We start from the raw sequence: 15,785 nt of genomic DNA on the forward strand, positions 1-15,785 counted from the left end.
TAGTTGTCAGTAGCTGAAGAGTCTGAGATTTCTCCTGACTTGCAAGCTAATAAGGTAGCCTGAAAAACACATGATACGCCTTGTCAGAGACAAGGGACCTTCACTGATGGCACAGCAAGGAGCACAAGCATTGTCATACCACTGTCGATTTCCCTTACCCAAAATCCCATGGGTGGCAGCGGGGGCAACATAGATGGGTCCGGACGGACGTGTGCAAATGCAGTGGCTTGTGTTACAGGAGAGGAACCCTGAACTTAAGGAACCCAAATCATTTTTAATGGGCAGCAACTTGCCTGTCCTTTGCTCTGGGGGGGGGGGGGGAGATAGTTATTATACTGGAGAGTAAGCCTGGCTGCCCTATGTTCTAGAGGAGACATTTTCTTCATTTCCTAAAGCTCTTCACCATATAAACATCCTTGAGAAGAGAGTTTGGAACAAAAGGAAGCTAGTGCCTCACTCACAAGACACGCAGAAACACAAGAGACCCAAGAGAATTGTCTCCCACCAGCAGTAACAGAAAACCTAAATTAAAATAGGACAGTCTGACTTTTTCTTTTTTGCGGTACGTGGACCTCTCACTGCTGTGGCCTCTCCTGTTGCGGAGCACAGGCTCCAGACGCGCAGGCTCAGCGGCCATGGCTCACGGGCCCAGCCGCTCCGCGGCATGTGGGATCTTCCCAGACCGGGGCACAAACCTGCGTCCCCTGCATCGGCAGGCAGACCCTCAACCACTGCGCCACCAGGGAAGCCCTACAGTCTGACTTATTAAACTGTGGATATTTAATTTCCCTTCAAAAAGAACTCCTACCATATCAGAGAGAGAAGCTGTATAAAGTCAATTTGACTCTGGAGCTTCCTGAAGGATAAGATGCAAAACCCTTATTGCTTTTTTTTTTTTTTAAACTGAGAATCATTTTCCAAAGAAAGTTAGATTCTTTTGGCTTTGGTTTCACTAGGTTGAGTCTCAAAACATTTCTTCCTGAGTTTGTTTGGGGATGACTTAGGGAGGGAAAATATCCACATTTTTGCTGGACCATTAACTTGATGCACAGGTAGAACTTATGGTAAAGGGGTTCATGGAGAGAAGGATGTTAAGCTGAGAAATGAGTTGTTAAAAGGATGGGAAACATAGATCTGTAGTTTCAAGAGAGGAAAGCTAACCCCAAACAGAGGGTCATTGGAATGAATGAAGCAAATTTTAGCCACCCAGCCCTGAAACACTGTTTTAAACAACAGCTGAAGTGCTAGGTTAACATTTCATTACTAACAGTACCCTGTAATACCCAACACAGACGCAACTAGACCTAGAAAATGGTCAGGAAATTTCAACTGGCTGATAAAAACTTTACCTGCATATGCCCGATACATAAGGCAAACAGAGGAACAAGATCATTGAAATTCTTGAGAATCAAATCACAGAACCAACCCTACTATCAATATAATCTCAAAAAGAAGAAGAAGAAAAAAAGGCTGCATTGCTCCTATGGATTTCCCATCTACCTATCTGAAATTCTTTTGGATTTTACCATTTTGTAAAAGTATAAAGAACTTGGAGTGAATTTATTTAATTCCTTATTTAGAAAACAAACAAGCACAGTCAATGCATGGAGATGCTATCATTTTTAGCTTTCTTTGTAAACATAAATCACAATATTGGTTTTCACATATGTCCAAGTTCTCAAATTCTACAGGGTACTAGAAAGCCTACGACTCTGTTCTTCCAGGGCAGAATGTATTATCAAAGCAAAGCATCATTTAAAAAAGAAAATCTGGGTAAGTCCCCTTTTAAATCTCTTCAGATACTTTTCATTTCACTGAGGATGATGACCTAACTCCTTAAAAGCACTCATGGGTCCTTTAACCGTCTGGTCTTCCCTGAGTATCCCTGTCTCACTTCCTCTCTCTATACTTAGCCCCTATCCCCAGTTAGATGATTTTGAGCAAAGAAGTGATATGATCTGACTTTGACTAAAATATAACAAATATAAACAGTCAATTGTGGAGGCAGGAAGATGAGTTAGCAGGTGACTGCAATATCCAGGCAAGAGTGGACGGCAGGATGGGGTTAAGAGAGCAGTAGTCGACAATGATGAGAAGTGGTCAGATGGTGGATATTATTTTTAAGAGAGAAGCAACAGGATTTTCTGACAAATTGGATGTAAAACATGAAAGCAAGAGGTTTTTTGTTTTGTTTTGTTTTGTTTTGTTTTCCTGAGCACCTGGAAGAATGGAATTATCACTTACTGAGATAGGAAAGACTACAGGAATTCAGGTTTGGTGGAAAATCAAGAATTCAAAGTTAGTATGTAAGATATCAGACATCCGACAGGGAGAGTGAGTAACTACATAGGCATACAAATCTGGAGTTCAGGAGAAATGTCCTGGGCTAAAGGTACATAAGTGAGTCATCAACATGAGATGGTATTTAAAACCAAGAGACTGGATGAGATTATCTAGGGAGTGATTGAAGATAAGGTCCCAGCGTTGAGTCCTGGGGTATAACAATGATTAGAAGGGCAAGGAGATAACAAAATAGCCAAAGACATGAAGAAGGAGAGCCAGCAGACTAGGAGGGCAATCTAGAGAAAGGGCACCTGAAGGGAAGAAACATTTTTAAGAATGAGGGAGTGATCTACAACGTCACATGCTGCTGACAGATGTAGTAAGAAAAGGACTAGAAACACTGACCATTGGATATGCCAATGTGGAAGTTGAGGGGCAGATCCAGGTTTTGTGGGGTCCAAGGTTTATATAATTTGGAGACTGTCTTTGAGAGACAGCGTATAACTTCGGGCTATGGTCTTGAAAGGGCTTGTGAAAATGAGGATCACTGAAGTGTAAGCTTTATTAGCTTCAGGGTAAATTCCCCTCTGATGATGGTCACTGATGACTGTGGAAAGTGTTCTCTGGAGTGGAGAGAGAAAGCCTACTACCTGGAGGGGAGCAAGGAAGAATGGGAGGACAGAGGGTAGAGACCTTTTCAAGGAGCTTTCCTACAAGGGGGGGAAGAAATGGGGTAGCCAGGAGTAATATAGAGGTCAAGGGAAGGTTTCTTCTATTTCTTCTCTTTTGTTTTTCTTGGCTAGGAGATGAGAGTATATTTGACCACTCATAGGGATAATTCAGAGGGAAAAAGTTGAAGATACAGGGAACAGGTGGTCAATTGTTGGACTAATATCATCGAATAGGTGCAAGGGGATGGGATCCACTGCAGGAGCAGAGGGGCTGCTTTAATGAGAAGCATGGACCGTTGATCCCGGTAACTGGAGGAAGGCAGGTGAAAAACACACATGTAGATGTAGTGGTTGAAATGTGTGGACATTCTCTTTTGATTGCATCTTTTTTTTTTTTATATGAAAAAGGAAGCAAAGCCATCAGAAGAGAGGGAGGCATAGTGAGGGGGCTATGAAAGGTCTTAAGAGAAAGGAGTGGTATGCAGTAACTCTAGGACTATGATAGGGAACAGACTAAAGACATGTCCGAGGGTTTCTGCTCTGTACTTATAACCCAGCTGAGGTCAGGACTCATGACCTTAGAGACAGACTGGTTAATGTGACTGTATATTCTTCTCTGGCAGAGGGTATGCTGCCTTGGGGAAGAAAGAGGGTGGGCAGAGAATCAGATTAACCAAGGATGGCACATAGCTGGGGTGCAGGCAATGGTTAAGCCCACCCTGCACATTCCAACCAGACTGGACTTCTCTCATTCCTTCAGCCTCTCTTGTCACGGGATCTTCCTCTGTTCCCCTACTTAACACTGCCCCCTACTGTTCATTTAGCTAATTACCACTTAAATAGCAATTCCTCAGGGAAGTCTTCACTGACCCTCAGACTAGACTGTAATAGGCTTCTTGGCCGTTCTCACTTCCCTCTTCCATGACAGATGCCCCTTTGTCGTTATTTGTTCAATCTATGTCTTTCATACGTGACATGGCTTTCCCCAGGGTCAGGGACACGTTTGCCTCCCCTACCCGTCTTACTTGGTGGCTGGGAGAGCATGGTCACATGCAGCGCAGTCACAGGATTCATACATCCGATGCAAACACTGTCATGAGAACTAAACTCTCTGCTTCTTGGGCTCCAGGATGCCAAGACCCAGGACTGACAGTGGCAGCCAGTCACTGAAGCCATAGTAAGAACGACCAAAAAAGAGGTGGTTAACTTCTTCTCTATAATTTTCAAAAACAAATGTGTATGTGGCTTCAATCAAGTAAGATATAAATTTCAATTGAGCAAACGTTTATGGAGCTTTCACAAGGTGCCCAGGACCTATGCTATTGTCTCATTTAGCTCATAAAACAAACATCTTTTTATGTGTTAAGACTATAGGGACTTAATAGTAAAAGAAACCTTCAGGTGAATAGGAACATTACACCCACACTCTGATTCACAGATAGGAACTTAAGTTACTTAAATGCAGAATGACTTGCCTGCCCAGATATATGCATTTAGGCAGCCCTTTGCTCCTTGTTTTAACTCAGTGGCTATCAAACCTTAGACTGCGTTAGAATTATTGTACAGGGTTGCACATAAAAAACCATGTACTACAGATAACACTTTAAGAGATTTCCAAAGGTAATTTTTTATAACTATGATTCGTTCTCTCAGCCCTGCTGACTTGAGAACCTCTTTCCCTTACACTTTGCTCTTCCTTAGGTATAAGAGCTCAATAAATATGTGTGGAATGAGAAAAATAAATATCTCAATTAGAGTAGTTTGCTTTCTGTCCGAGCTACTGAACAAAATTATTATTGGGAAGTTATTAGGTACCATGAGGTTACAAAGGTGGAGTGCACAGCGTTCTGGGAACAGGTGGACAAGCACGTAAATTACAAGACAACAGTGCAGGCTTCATACAAAGATACAGCGATTCTGGGGGAAGTCCAGGGATGGGTGATGCTTCTAGTTAAGTAGGAGTTAACCTGATAAAGGGAATCAGGGGGTGAGACTATGTGTATGCCTGGTGAAGGAGTAACAGGTTCAAAAGCACAGGGTTTAAGAAAACTAAAACCAGCCATTGCAGTTCCTCTAGGAATTGTTGAGGACGAAACTCATTGAAGGAAAAAAAACGTGGATTTCCCTAAAGTTCTTTCATTCAGAAAAAGCCTTCATATTCTTCCCGAGCTTGAAGGTGTCTGTGTGCATCCAGAAGAATGAGACCCAAATGTTTTTCTGCAGTTGGAAGCAGTTGGTGACCATAAAGTAATGACCTTATGGTCCTAAAAGAAAGTTTGAGGCCCTTGTTCTTAATTACTGGGAAGGCCATTTCATGCCAATCTTATGTTCAGCTCACGTGCACAAGATGTGCTGTAAACTAGGCAGGTGAGTCTGACTGAGATGTGGATTGTGGGAAATGCTGAAATGTCCTTGGTCACCTGAGAAGTACTCTTGAATGTTTCTGATTAGCTCTGTCCCCTGTATCTCATGGCCACTTTGAAGAAACAGGTTCTAGTGCCTACTCGTCCTTTAAGAAGTAAAAGTTGGTGATTATAGCTCTTGAAGAGTCAGTACCAATTTTATTCCTTTTTTGGTTTGCTAAACTGAGAGCTGGCCCTAATGCAAGACACTCTTACGTGCAAGGATATCTCTTGATTATAGTGCAAGGTAATTCAGAAACATCAAGAACAATGGTCTTTCGTCTGTGAAACAACAGCCAATTGCTTTTAGAGATCAGGCAGAGATTCCAATTAGCACCTTGATGAGCTAGGTAATTTCAAGCTTTACAAAGAGAAAGAAATTAACTGAAATCACAATTGGAGTCATCAAATTCTGCATGTGGGTACTGACAGTAAAGAAATGGCCCTTTCTTCCAAATTAATTGATCTGTGTGATTTTGTGTCATCTAATGGTAGTCACTAGCTGTTGCAGTAGGAACAGAGGGCGTGGCAAAGCAAGGTGACCAAGAGGCGTAGATAGGACTCCCAAGGAGTTTTTACATATGAAAATGGAGTGTCTCAATATCTAGACAACTATGGAGCCATTTTCCATGCATTACTGTCTCTGCTTAGCAATACTTTACTCCTAAGTCTATTTAACTAGGAATGAGTTCAGAGTCCTTCATTTCAAATCCAAGTAGAGTCATAAGATGCCATACCTGTTAGTGTAAGGTATTGGCAAGACCAACAATCTTGGTAACTGTAGCTCATTCTCTTCTTGACTTTTACATGCAAATATATTACTCTTAGAACCTTTCAAAAACTTTCTTTGGTTTTATTTTTAAACTACTACTTATTAAATATTTCTTACATACCAAGTGATGCACTAAATGCTTTGCACACACTTTCTCATTTAATCCTAATAATATAATGAATCAGATAATTCTGACCTACCTTTTGTATAGATAGAGAAATAAGGTTTATCGAGGTTAAGTAACTTTCCCAAGGGCACCCAGCTGTCAGGAGCAGAGTCATGAGTCCGAGGCTGGTGTGCCTCCAAACTGTGCCCTTTAGGACTCTGTTCCTCTGAAACAAACTTTCTATGCCATCATCAGTTGTCTCTTGAGGTAATGAGTAATTGTCGCCAGGGATGCACAAAGAACAAGCTGAATACCATGTGTTCAGAGAACTGCAGAAGGGATTCCTGCATTAAGTAGGAGGTTGCACCAGGTGGCCCCTGAGTCAACTTCCAACTGATTGTTACATACTGATAAAAGGTTGATATATTTTCAAAGCTGGGCTTGGGATGCTGAGTTGGTGGTCATGTTAGACCACTGTAGGTGCCATTAGGGAGGGAGCAGATGGACAGGAAAGAGGTGGTCATCCAGAAAATTCTTCATTTTTTCAACACGCTAACCCTGCTCCTGGCCTGCTTAAAAATGGTTGGTTCTTATGAATCACTATGTCGTACACCTGTAACTTATATAATATTGTACAGCAACTATACTTCGATTAAAAAAACTGTCGGTCCTGCAGATGAACTCTCATTCAATTTGGTCTTGTACTGGTGAGTGATTTCATGCCTTGAAAGAAAGTGTGGGGCATCCCATTTGAGTTGCAGTGATGTCTCTCAATTATCCTACACATATGCCATCCTGCTGTTCCTGTGTTAGAATACAGCACCTCCACCAAGTTGAAAGCTGTTCTCTAATTTACAGACAAGCAGGAAGAACAGCGGGATAGAACTAGGTCAATTATAATAGCAAATGTGCATGAGCCACTATCCCCAGAGAAAGCCTTCATTACACACCACTCAAAAAAAATTAAGATTCTGAAAAAATGAAATGACTGATCTGAATGGTAACATCCCCACCTGTCTCTTTCTCCTCACCTCAGAGTTGAAAAACACCTTCTTTATATTGTACCTTTCATCCGATTTTATCTCATAATAGAAAAATCCTAAACTGTATGTTAATGGGTGGATCATCCATCCATGCATGCATATGCACTCATCCATCCACCAATCTACTCCGTATTATTTTCCAGGCACTGTTCTGAGCACTAGGAATATAACAGTGAACATGATGAAAGTGACTCCTGCTTTCACAAAGCTCACAGTCTGGTAAGGAGGCAATTATGATACAGAATGAAACAGGCTGTGATAAGGAGATTTCATGACATAGTACGAGCACATGGCAGAGGCTCGTAACTTGCATTCGACTGGTCAAGGAAAACGTCATGGAAACAGCTAATGTCTGAACTGTTTCCCAAAGGGTGAGTTGGAATTCTCTAGGTCAAGTATGTATATATAACATTTACAGGAGAGGAGCAGAGTGACAGAGTTTTGCAGTATAGGAAACGTGAAGAAGTCAACGAAGTACAGTGTGCGGGAAACGGAACATCTCATAGGAGTTTCCACTGACCTCAGACACACAGTCACGGGTCCCGGAGAGCTGGGCCATTTCTTCTTTTATTTTTTTAATCTAAGTATTTTTTTAGACAGCTTTATTTAGACATAATTCACATACCATACATAATTCACTGATTTAAAGTATACAATTCAATGGCTTTTATTATATTCACTGAGTTGTACGACCATCACCATCATCCCTTTTAGAATATTTTCATCACCCAAAAAGAAACCCCATGCTCCTTAGCCATCTACCCCATAAGGCAATCGGTTTTTAAAACTGCATGTAGCCTTCAGGTATAAAAAAGGCATAACTTGCAATTGCTATCTAATAGGTCCAGATTACCAACAGCCAGAAACCTAAACTTCTGGAATCAAGGATGGCTTTCCATGTCTGCTGCAGTGGTGAAATCTGCGTGCGGGTATATGTGCGTGGAGGGTCGGGGCCAGGGGAGCGAAGAGGGTTCCACGAGGCCCTAGAATAATGAGTCAGAAGCTTCGCTTTTAGCTCTAGAATAGGCTCTTGAAAGCAGAGGTTTTTAATTACAAGAGCTGATATTTTGAGAGAGGGTTTCGTTTTCTGTTTGTTGCCTTCTTAAGCCAAAGATGTGAAGTTTTGTCACTCTGGTAGAATAGGAGCTAAAATTAGATATTAAGTTGCTACATAAAAAAACGATTTTATATCTTGCACATTTGAGTTGTAGTTGAAATGTGTACACATTACATGCCACAAAATGCTTGGGCATGTGGTAAATGCTCAATATTTTATCTATCAACCAATAACTGTTGCAACGACTACATTAGACAACATGTTTGGAGTGTGCAGCAGAGGTCTGCAAACTATAGCCTATGGGCCAAATCTGACTCACCACCTGTTTTTATAAATAAAGTTTTATTGGAACACAGTCATGCCCACTTGTTTCACACTGTCTATGGCTGCTTTTGATCTACAATAACACAGCTGAGTAGTTGCAACAAAGATCATATGTCCCTCAAAACCTAAAATATTTACTCTCTTGCCCCTTATAGAAAATGTTTGCCAACTCCTGGTTTATAGTTTTAACTGTTTTAGGATATAACGCACACACAATCTGTCTCTCTAACGCACACGCACACACTGTATTAGTTAGGTTTTTCCAGAGAAACAGAACCAAAAACATGTATATATATGTATAGATAGATAAATAGATAGATAGGTAGACTGACTGATTTATTTTAAGGAATTGGCTTATGAGATTATGGACAATGAGAAGTCCACACTCTGCAGGGTAGACCAGAAGGCTGGAGAAGAGTTGCCATACAAGTCCAAAGGTAGGCTGCTGGCAGAATTCTCTCTTCTTCTGGGGAAGTTAGTCTTTTTCTATTAATGCCTTTGACTTATTAGATGAGGTTTACCCACTGAATGGATGGTAAGCTGTTTTATTCGTCTACTGATTTAAATGTTAATCCCAACTAAAAAAAACATACCTTCACAGAAACATTTAAAATAATGTATCTGGGTACTGTGGCCCAGTCAACTTGACACATAAAATTAACTAACTACACACACACACACACACACACACACACACACACACAGAGCAATGTCCTCTGAAACCAAGGAGAGTACACCCTGCTCTCTGTATGTCTTCTAATGATTTCACGCAACTCATTTTGATTAGTTTGCAGTTAAATCAGTCAATTGGAATAGACAAATCCCGCATGATACTCCTATCCTCAGTGCTCTGAGAAACAATATATTTTGTTACAACAATTCATAGTTGTTCCCTGAGAATGATAAACGTAAATACTTCACATTTCACACCCCGGTCATTTTGGTATAGCACCAGGCAAGAAAAGGCTAAATCCAAGTGGATTTTTATTTAAATAGGCTGGCATAAAAGATGACACATTCCTTTATTCTCTGTGGGAAAACCAGACAGGCCTAAGTAATAAAATGTATCATATCTATCTTCAATTATATCTCAGTGGGGAGGGAGAATAATGCAGTCTGAAAGTCTTTAGACCTCGCAGAATGATGCTTTAATTAAATAAACACGTATTTATTTTTGTATTTAGGAAATAGCTTTAAAAACAAAGTATTGGGGTCTGATTTAAGGGAAGAGGCTGAAATGTAAAAACCTTTGTTAATAAGGTTTTTGTCCTATTCTGTCCTCACTTTTGTAGAATAGGTATAGCAATACATGCTCTATCTCTCACAGGGTTAGTGTGAAAAGCAAATTATATTTAGGAGAGAATTTTGAAAATTATAAAAGACTATGCCAATAGATGATGATAAAACAAGTGTCCAGAACACTCTCGTTGGCCACAGTTCAGATTTGAGTATCAGGAGCCAGAAAGTTAAAAACAAAAAAAACAACCTCAGTGAATGCTGAAAACCAAGGCACAGCAAAGGTAGGGAGATGTAATTCAACAGAACACAGGACTCCAATGCTCTCACCTCATCTCCCAGATCCAGAGTCAGCATTTCCTCTGAAAATTACAGTGACCTGGGTGAAAAAGTTAGCTCTGCAGTTTGGACTCCAAAGCTCCCAAAGCTGGAAAACTTTAATTAGACAACATGTTGCAACCTTAGCCATCTGGGATGTTACCAGACAACCAGACAACCATGGAATCTCCGAGACCTTCGAGTTCAAAAAGTCCAGCTTATAACTGCAAAAGTCTCCAGGGACCAGGCAGGGAATGTAAGAGTGAAATATGTCAGAAGTCACTGCAAGTACACTGAGAAATGGCAACCGGCCCTCAGACTGTCAGGGAGACAATAAGGAGTGGTGGTGACTGGGGAGAACAAGAGACCATATATCCTTTCTGAAGGCAGTGGCTCTTTTGGAGATTCCAAATTCCTTCCATTTAAAATAGGGGTCCATGGGGCTTCCCTGGTGGCACAGTGGTTGAGAATCTGCCTGCCAATGCAGGGGACACGGGTTCGGGCTCTGGTGTGGGAAGATCCCACATGCCGCGGAGCAACTGGGCCCGTGAGCCACAACTACTGAGCCTGCGTGTCTGGAGCCTGTGCTCCACAACAAGAGAGGCCGCGATAGTGAGAGGCCCGCGCACCGCGATGAAGAGTGGCCCCCGCTCGACACAACTAAAAAGCCCTCGTATGGAAATGAAGACCCAACACGGCCAAAAATAAATAAATAAAATAAAATAAAATTAAATTAAAATAAAATAGGGGTCCAGAAAAGATGGGAAGTGTCCCAATGTTTCATTATTGGCAGCTGATTCAAATTAATGCAACAATAACAACAACAGCACAATCCATATGCCAAAGCACACATCCACGTGCTGTCAACTGAAATTGCTGATAGTCTACCCTTCTGATTTTATTAGCAAGGAAACAAGATCAGCGAGACGTGACGAGGGTGGAGGTGGCCACCAGCCAGTTAGAGGTCAAGTCCTCCCGCCTCCCCCTCCTTGCATTATCATACTATGCTGGCAGATGTACTGGTGTACCCGGCATGTGGATTTTTCGACCTAAAGGTCTAACTGCCTCCAACCGTTCGTTAAGTTAGGAATGTTTTCTCGTTCTCATTTCCAGCTTCCCACCCATTTCTCAAGGTAGAAATGAAACCACTGCAAAAGATCCTAAAGATGGTTTTGAGATCATATCATGCACTTCTTCTCTAAAGTCTGGGGATAAAGGACACGCTGGCAGTCAGAGCACGTAATAACATTTCTTGCCTTATTTCCATGGTCATAAATATTAGCTCTAAACTCACATGTTCCCCTCCAGGTGTCTCTTCGTGGTTTCTGTCAGGCTAGCCAACCTTCACGTAGTTACTGGACTTGGGTTTCAATGACAACTTTAGAAAAAGTGAAATCTACCGAAGGGAACATCAGAGTTATGTTGAATAAGGTAGAGGAAGCTCAGGCGTCTTGGAAGTCATGTTTCACTAAAACAGCAAATTATTTCCTCAGTTGCCCTCCCCTTCGGTCTGACTGGCCTCAGATCCATCACTTAGCACACGTGTGCCTCAGCTGGCCTTGTGATAACAAGGTCCTACAGGGCTCAGACAAAGAGAGGTGGCTATGCTGAGTATGGTGTCTGACACATGGCTGGCACGTGGCAATTGCTGGCTGAACCTGAGGGTATGCATACATTATAAATCATGTCTTCAAGCTCGTACATACCAATGCCATAGGCTTATTAGATTACAATGTAGTTAACTGAAGGTCTTGTTTTAATCAACCATTTATAGACCCTTTCAAAAAGAGCTCAGTCTGACTGTGCCTTAATATTGCACACTGAAAATAACACCAAACAATTTAAAAGCATTTACTGTATAACAACAGAGGCATCCTAGGTAGGGTCAGAAACTGTTCCAAAAAAGGCTTGTGAATGCTATGACGTCTGGGATTTCCTTCTTAATAATGCGGAGAAAGCAAAGTGAAGACTGGCTATGAGTTGATAATTGTTGAAGCTGGGTATAGGTGCGTGGGGGCTCATTATACCATTCTCGTCTGTATATGTTTAAAATATTGCATAATAAAAGGTAAAAAAAAAAAGCCCATGTATAGTGGAATCAGATGTTCATGTGGTTCAAAATCTAATCCCCCACCCCCCCCGCCATTGTATCACACTGCACATACAGGGAGAGCAAATTTCTAGCACTTGTGCCATGTGTTCCCACACTCTCACCCATGCAGACATTAATAGTCAATCATGAGACTCCTCATCTCAGGACTCTGGGCAGCTACTGTCAATTAGGAAGTTGGTAAATGAGAAGAAAACTCTTTCCCACCAAGGTCCAGTAAACCAGGAAGGTCATTATTGCACTTAACAGCATTTTCTTTGAGGACCTTGTAGGGTCGTGGCATGATTAGTGTTCAGGGTTGCAAACATTGATATTTCAGGAAATTGGGCTGAATATGGGAATTTTCCTTACAGTGAGCATCTCGTTTGATTTTCATATAGCTACAAATCTCGTTACCTAGTCACAAGTTGAGATTCTAGCATATTAATGTCAACTCCACACATCAAAATTTCCTTTTCATCATTATATATTAACAGCCTCCCTTTTAACAGTCTAACACAGCTCATGTAATTTTTGATGTGTACTTTTATCTGACCTGCATTATCTATATGGATGATGAAGAGCAGATGAAGCTCAGTGCTACCATATATTCATTTTCTACTTTTATTCTTGTCCAGTCCATTTAGCACACACAGGTGCTCAGGCACGTTCTGTTTCTGTTGCTGAGATCCACAGAAGTCTAGCCTAGACATCAGTAAACTGCAGCCCACTGCTCAAATCTGACTTGACATCTGTGTTTGTGTGGCAGACAGGCTAAGAATGGGTTTTAAGTTTTAAATGGTTAAAATGAAAGCTAAAGAAGAGTAATATTTAATGAAGTGAAAATCATATAAAATTCGGATATCACTGTCCAACAGTAATGTTTTTTTGGGGGAGCCCATTTGTTCTCAAACTTTCTATGGCCGTTTTCAAGCGATAATGGCAGAGTTCCGTAACGGTGACAGAGACCACGTGGCCTGCATAGCCTAAAATGTTTACTATCTGACCCTTTACAGAAAGTTTCCTGACCCTTAGTTTAGCTCAACTCTGTGCAATAGGACTTCCTGCCATGATGGGAATGCTCTCTGTCTGTGTGGTCCAACAGAGCAGCCATATGTAGCTACTGAGTACTTGAAATGCGCTTCATGTGACTGAGGAACTGAATTTTTAATTTTAGTTAATTTAAATTTAAATAGTCACATGTACCTGGCCAAGAGTACAGTTCTTGTCTGTCTATAATGGCAATTTGGGTCCAAACTTGACCTTCGAAGAGTATAGTATCCTGCCACGTCCTTAACCTTCTGACTTTACCATTCATCCTATTTTTCTCCAAACCACTGACTTTCAAGTTACCAAATGCAGGGTACCATTCCTTTTGTCCCTTTTTTTTTTGCAGGGTACCATTCTTGATCTTCACGTTGCTTGGCATTTTTTTCCCCACATTAAACACATATTTTCTCCTTCCTGTGCTTCGGAAATTTCTTCCTATCTCGATTTATTGCAGGCTCTTCTTCCTCCTTGTAAAAGTAGGCATTTACTAATGACTTGGCCATGTTTTCTATTTGTAACTGTTTTCCTGACAATAACTCTTACTCTTGTGGCATCAACTGTCACGACGAAGCAGATGGCTTTCGTATCTGAGCAGCATTCTCACAAGTATAAATGCTTGCTGTGCGTCTCTATATAAATAACTTACCAACACATAAACGCAAGCTTATCTTTTGCCACCCCCTCTCATCCCCCTGAGCAATCTCTTTTTTCTTCACTTCTCAGAAAAACTTCCAGTGGCAAGGCTCATACACTTGGAGTCAACTTTTAGTTTTCTTTCCTTTATCCCCAGCTGTATTCAAGGAGTTGCCATCCTTTCGTCCTCTCTACACATGTCTATCCCATTCATCCACCGTCTCTAGCCTCACTGCTATTTCAGCATCAACTGTTTTGTTTTAATCACAATTTTTAAATAATAAAACAAAAACAAAAGAGGGTGCTGATTAAGAGCAAGGTCTCAAGCCAGGCTGCCTGGGTTGGAATCTCAGCTCTACCCTTTACTATCTCTGTGACCTTTGGTTAGTTACCTCACCTCCCTGTTCCTTGGTCCCGTCATCTGTAGAACAGGGTTAATATAGTACTAACTTCACAAGAGTGAGAAATATGAAGACTAAGTGAATTAATATTTGTAAAGCATTTAGGACCATGCCTGGCAGATAGTATGTTTTAAATATGCATTTAAATAAGAATGTCATATTTTTGAAACATGAAAATTACATTCTGAACATGATAACAGCTGTCTGATACGATGAAAGGGATGGTAATCTTTTACCAAGATATCACAGACAACTACAAGCAATGAGCCAACTTCCACATCCAGTTTGCTTCTCCAGGCTGCCATGAAGAACAGCAAGCGTTCGGTACCTCTATCAGATAGTTCTAGATATTCGGACAAAGGAAGGCTTTCAGTGGTGACTATTTCTGATGCTTAAGACACAGAACCGATTTTTTTTTTTTTTAGTTTGATGACTTTTAAATTGAAGTACAGTTGACTTACAACATTCTATGAGTTTCAGGTGTACAACATTTTTATAGATATTCCATTTAAAGTTATTACAAAATAATGGCTGTTTTTCCCTTACTGTACAATATATCCTTATTACTTATTTATTTTATACATAGTAGTTTGTATCTCTTAATCCCCTTCCCCTATTTTGCCCCTTCTCTCTCCCTGCTGGACGTGGAATTGATTTGAATTATCTCTTGAGTTTTGAATCATCTTCCCACCATACTTCCTACCTCCTGCTTCTCTACTCAGAATCTCTCCTACACATCAAGTTGGAGTATCCTTTCCAAAAACAGCTCTGAGGACTTCAACCAACTGCCAACAGAAAGGAAGAAACCCCCAATTCTCGGTCTGGATGGTGGGGCCTTCCATGTGCCTACTTCATTCCCCATTTCAGTCTCATTCTCTCCTTCGTCTAGGGATTATGCTTCACACTTCCCTCTCCTTGGAGACCCAAATTTCACCATCCCTTCATGACCAAATCAAGGACCACCTTTCCTATAACTCTGCCCTCAAATTTCCTTGCCTCTTCTGAGCCTTCTGAATATAATGCCTGTCCCTCAAATTCCTTTCTGGGATGGTTACTGCTCTTCCTGGACGATTTCTTCCTTTGGTACAGAGGCTGAGATTTTGAGAGTTTGGGGAATTCTACTGTACCCTGAATCTAGAAGGCTATCAATAAATGTGTGTCATTTTGTCCCAAAGAAGCTGAGGAGAGATATATGCCTGACATTTTAAAAACCCTTTATATTTGGTGGACTAATTTTAGATTTCAAGAAAAGTTGTAAAGAATAATACAGATACTTCCTACATACCCTTCAGCCACCTTCCCCTAATATCGACATCTTACATAACCAAGTGTCCAGACTAAGAAATTAACATTGGTTCAATACAATTAACTGAACTATAGTCTTTGGTTTTGCCAGTTTC

General features: G+C 41.0%; 1 protein-coding gene across 2 annotated transcripts in view; it reads right to left on the reverse strand.

Annotated features, from left to right (window-relative positions):
- SGCD (sarcoglycan delta) overlaps window positions 1-15,785 on the reverse strand; it is a 418,608-nt gene that overhangs the window by 63,300 nt on the left and 339,523 nt on the right. The window lies entirely within an intron of this gene.

Source organism: Phocoena sinus, chromosome 3 (assembly GCF_008692025.1).
Source record: "Phocoena sinus isolate mPhoSin1 chromosome 3, mPhoSin1.pri, whole genome shotgun sequence".
NCBI lineage: Eukaryota > Metazoa > Chordata > Mammalia > Artiodactyla > Phocoenidae > Phocoena > Phocoena sinus.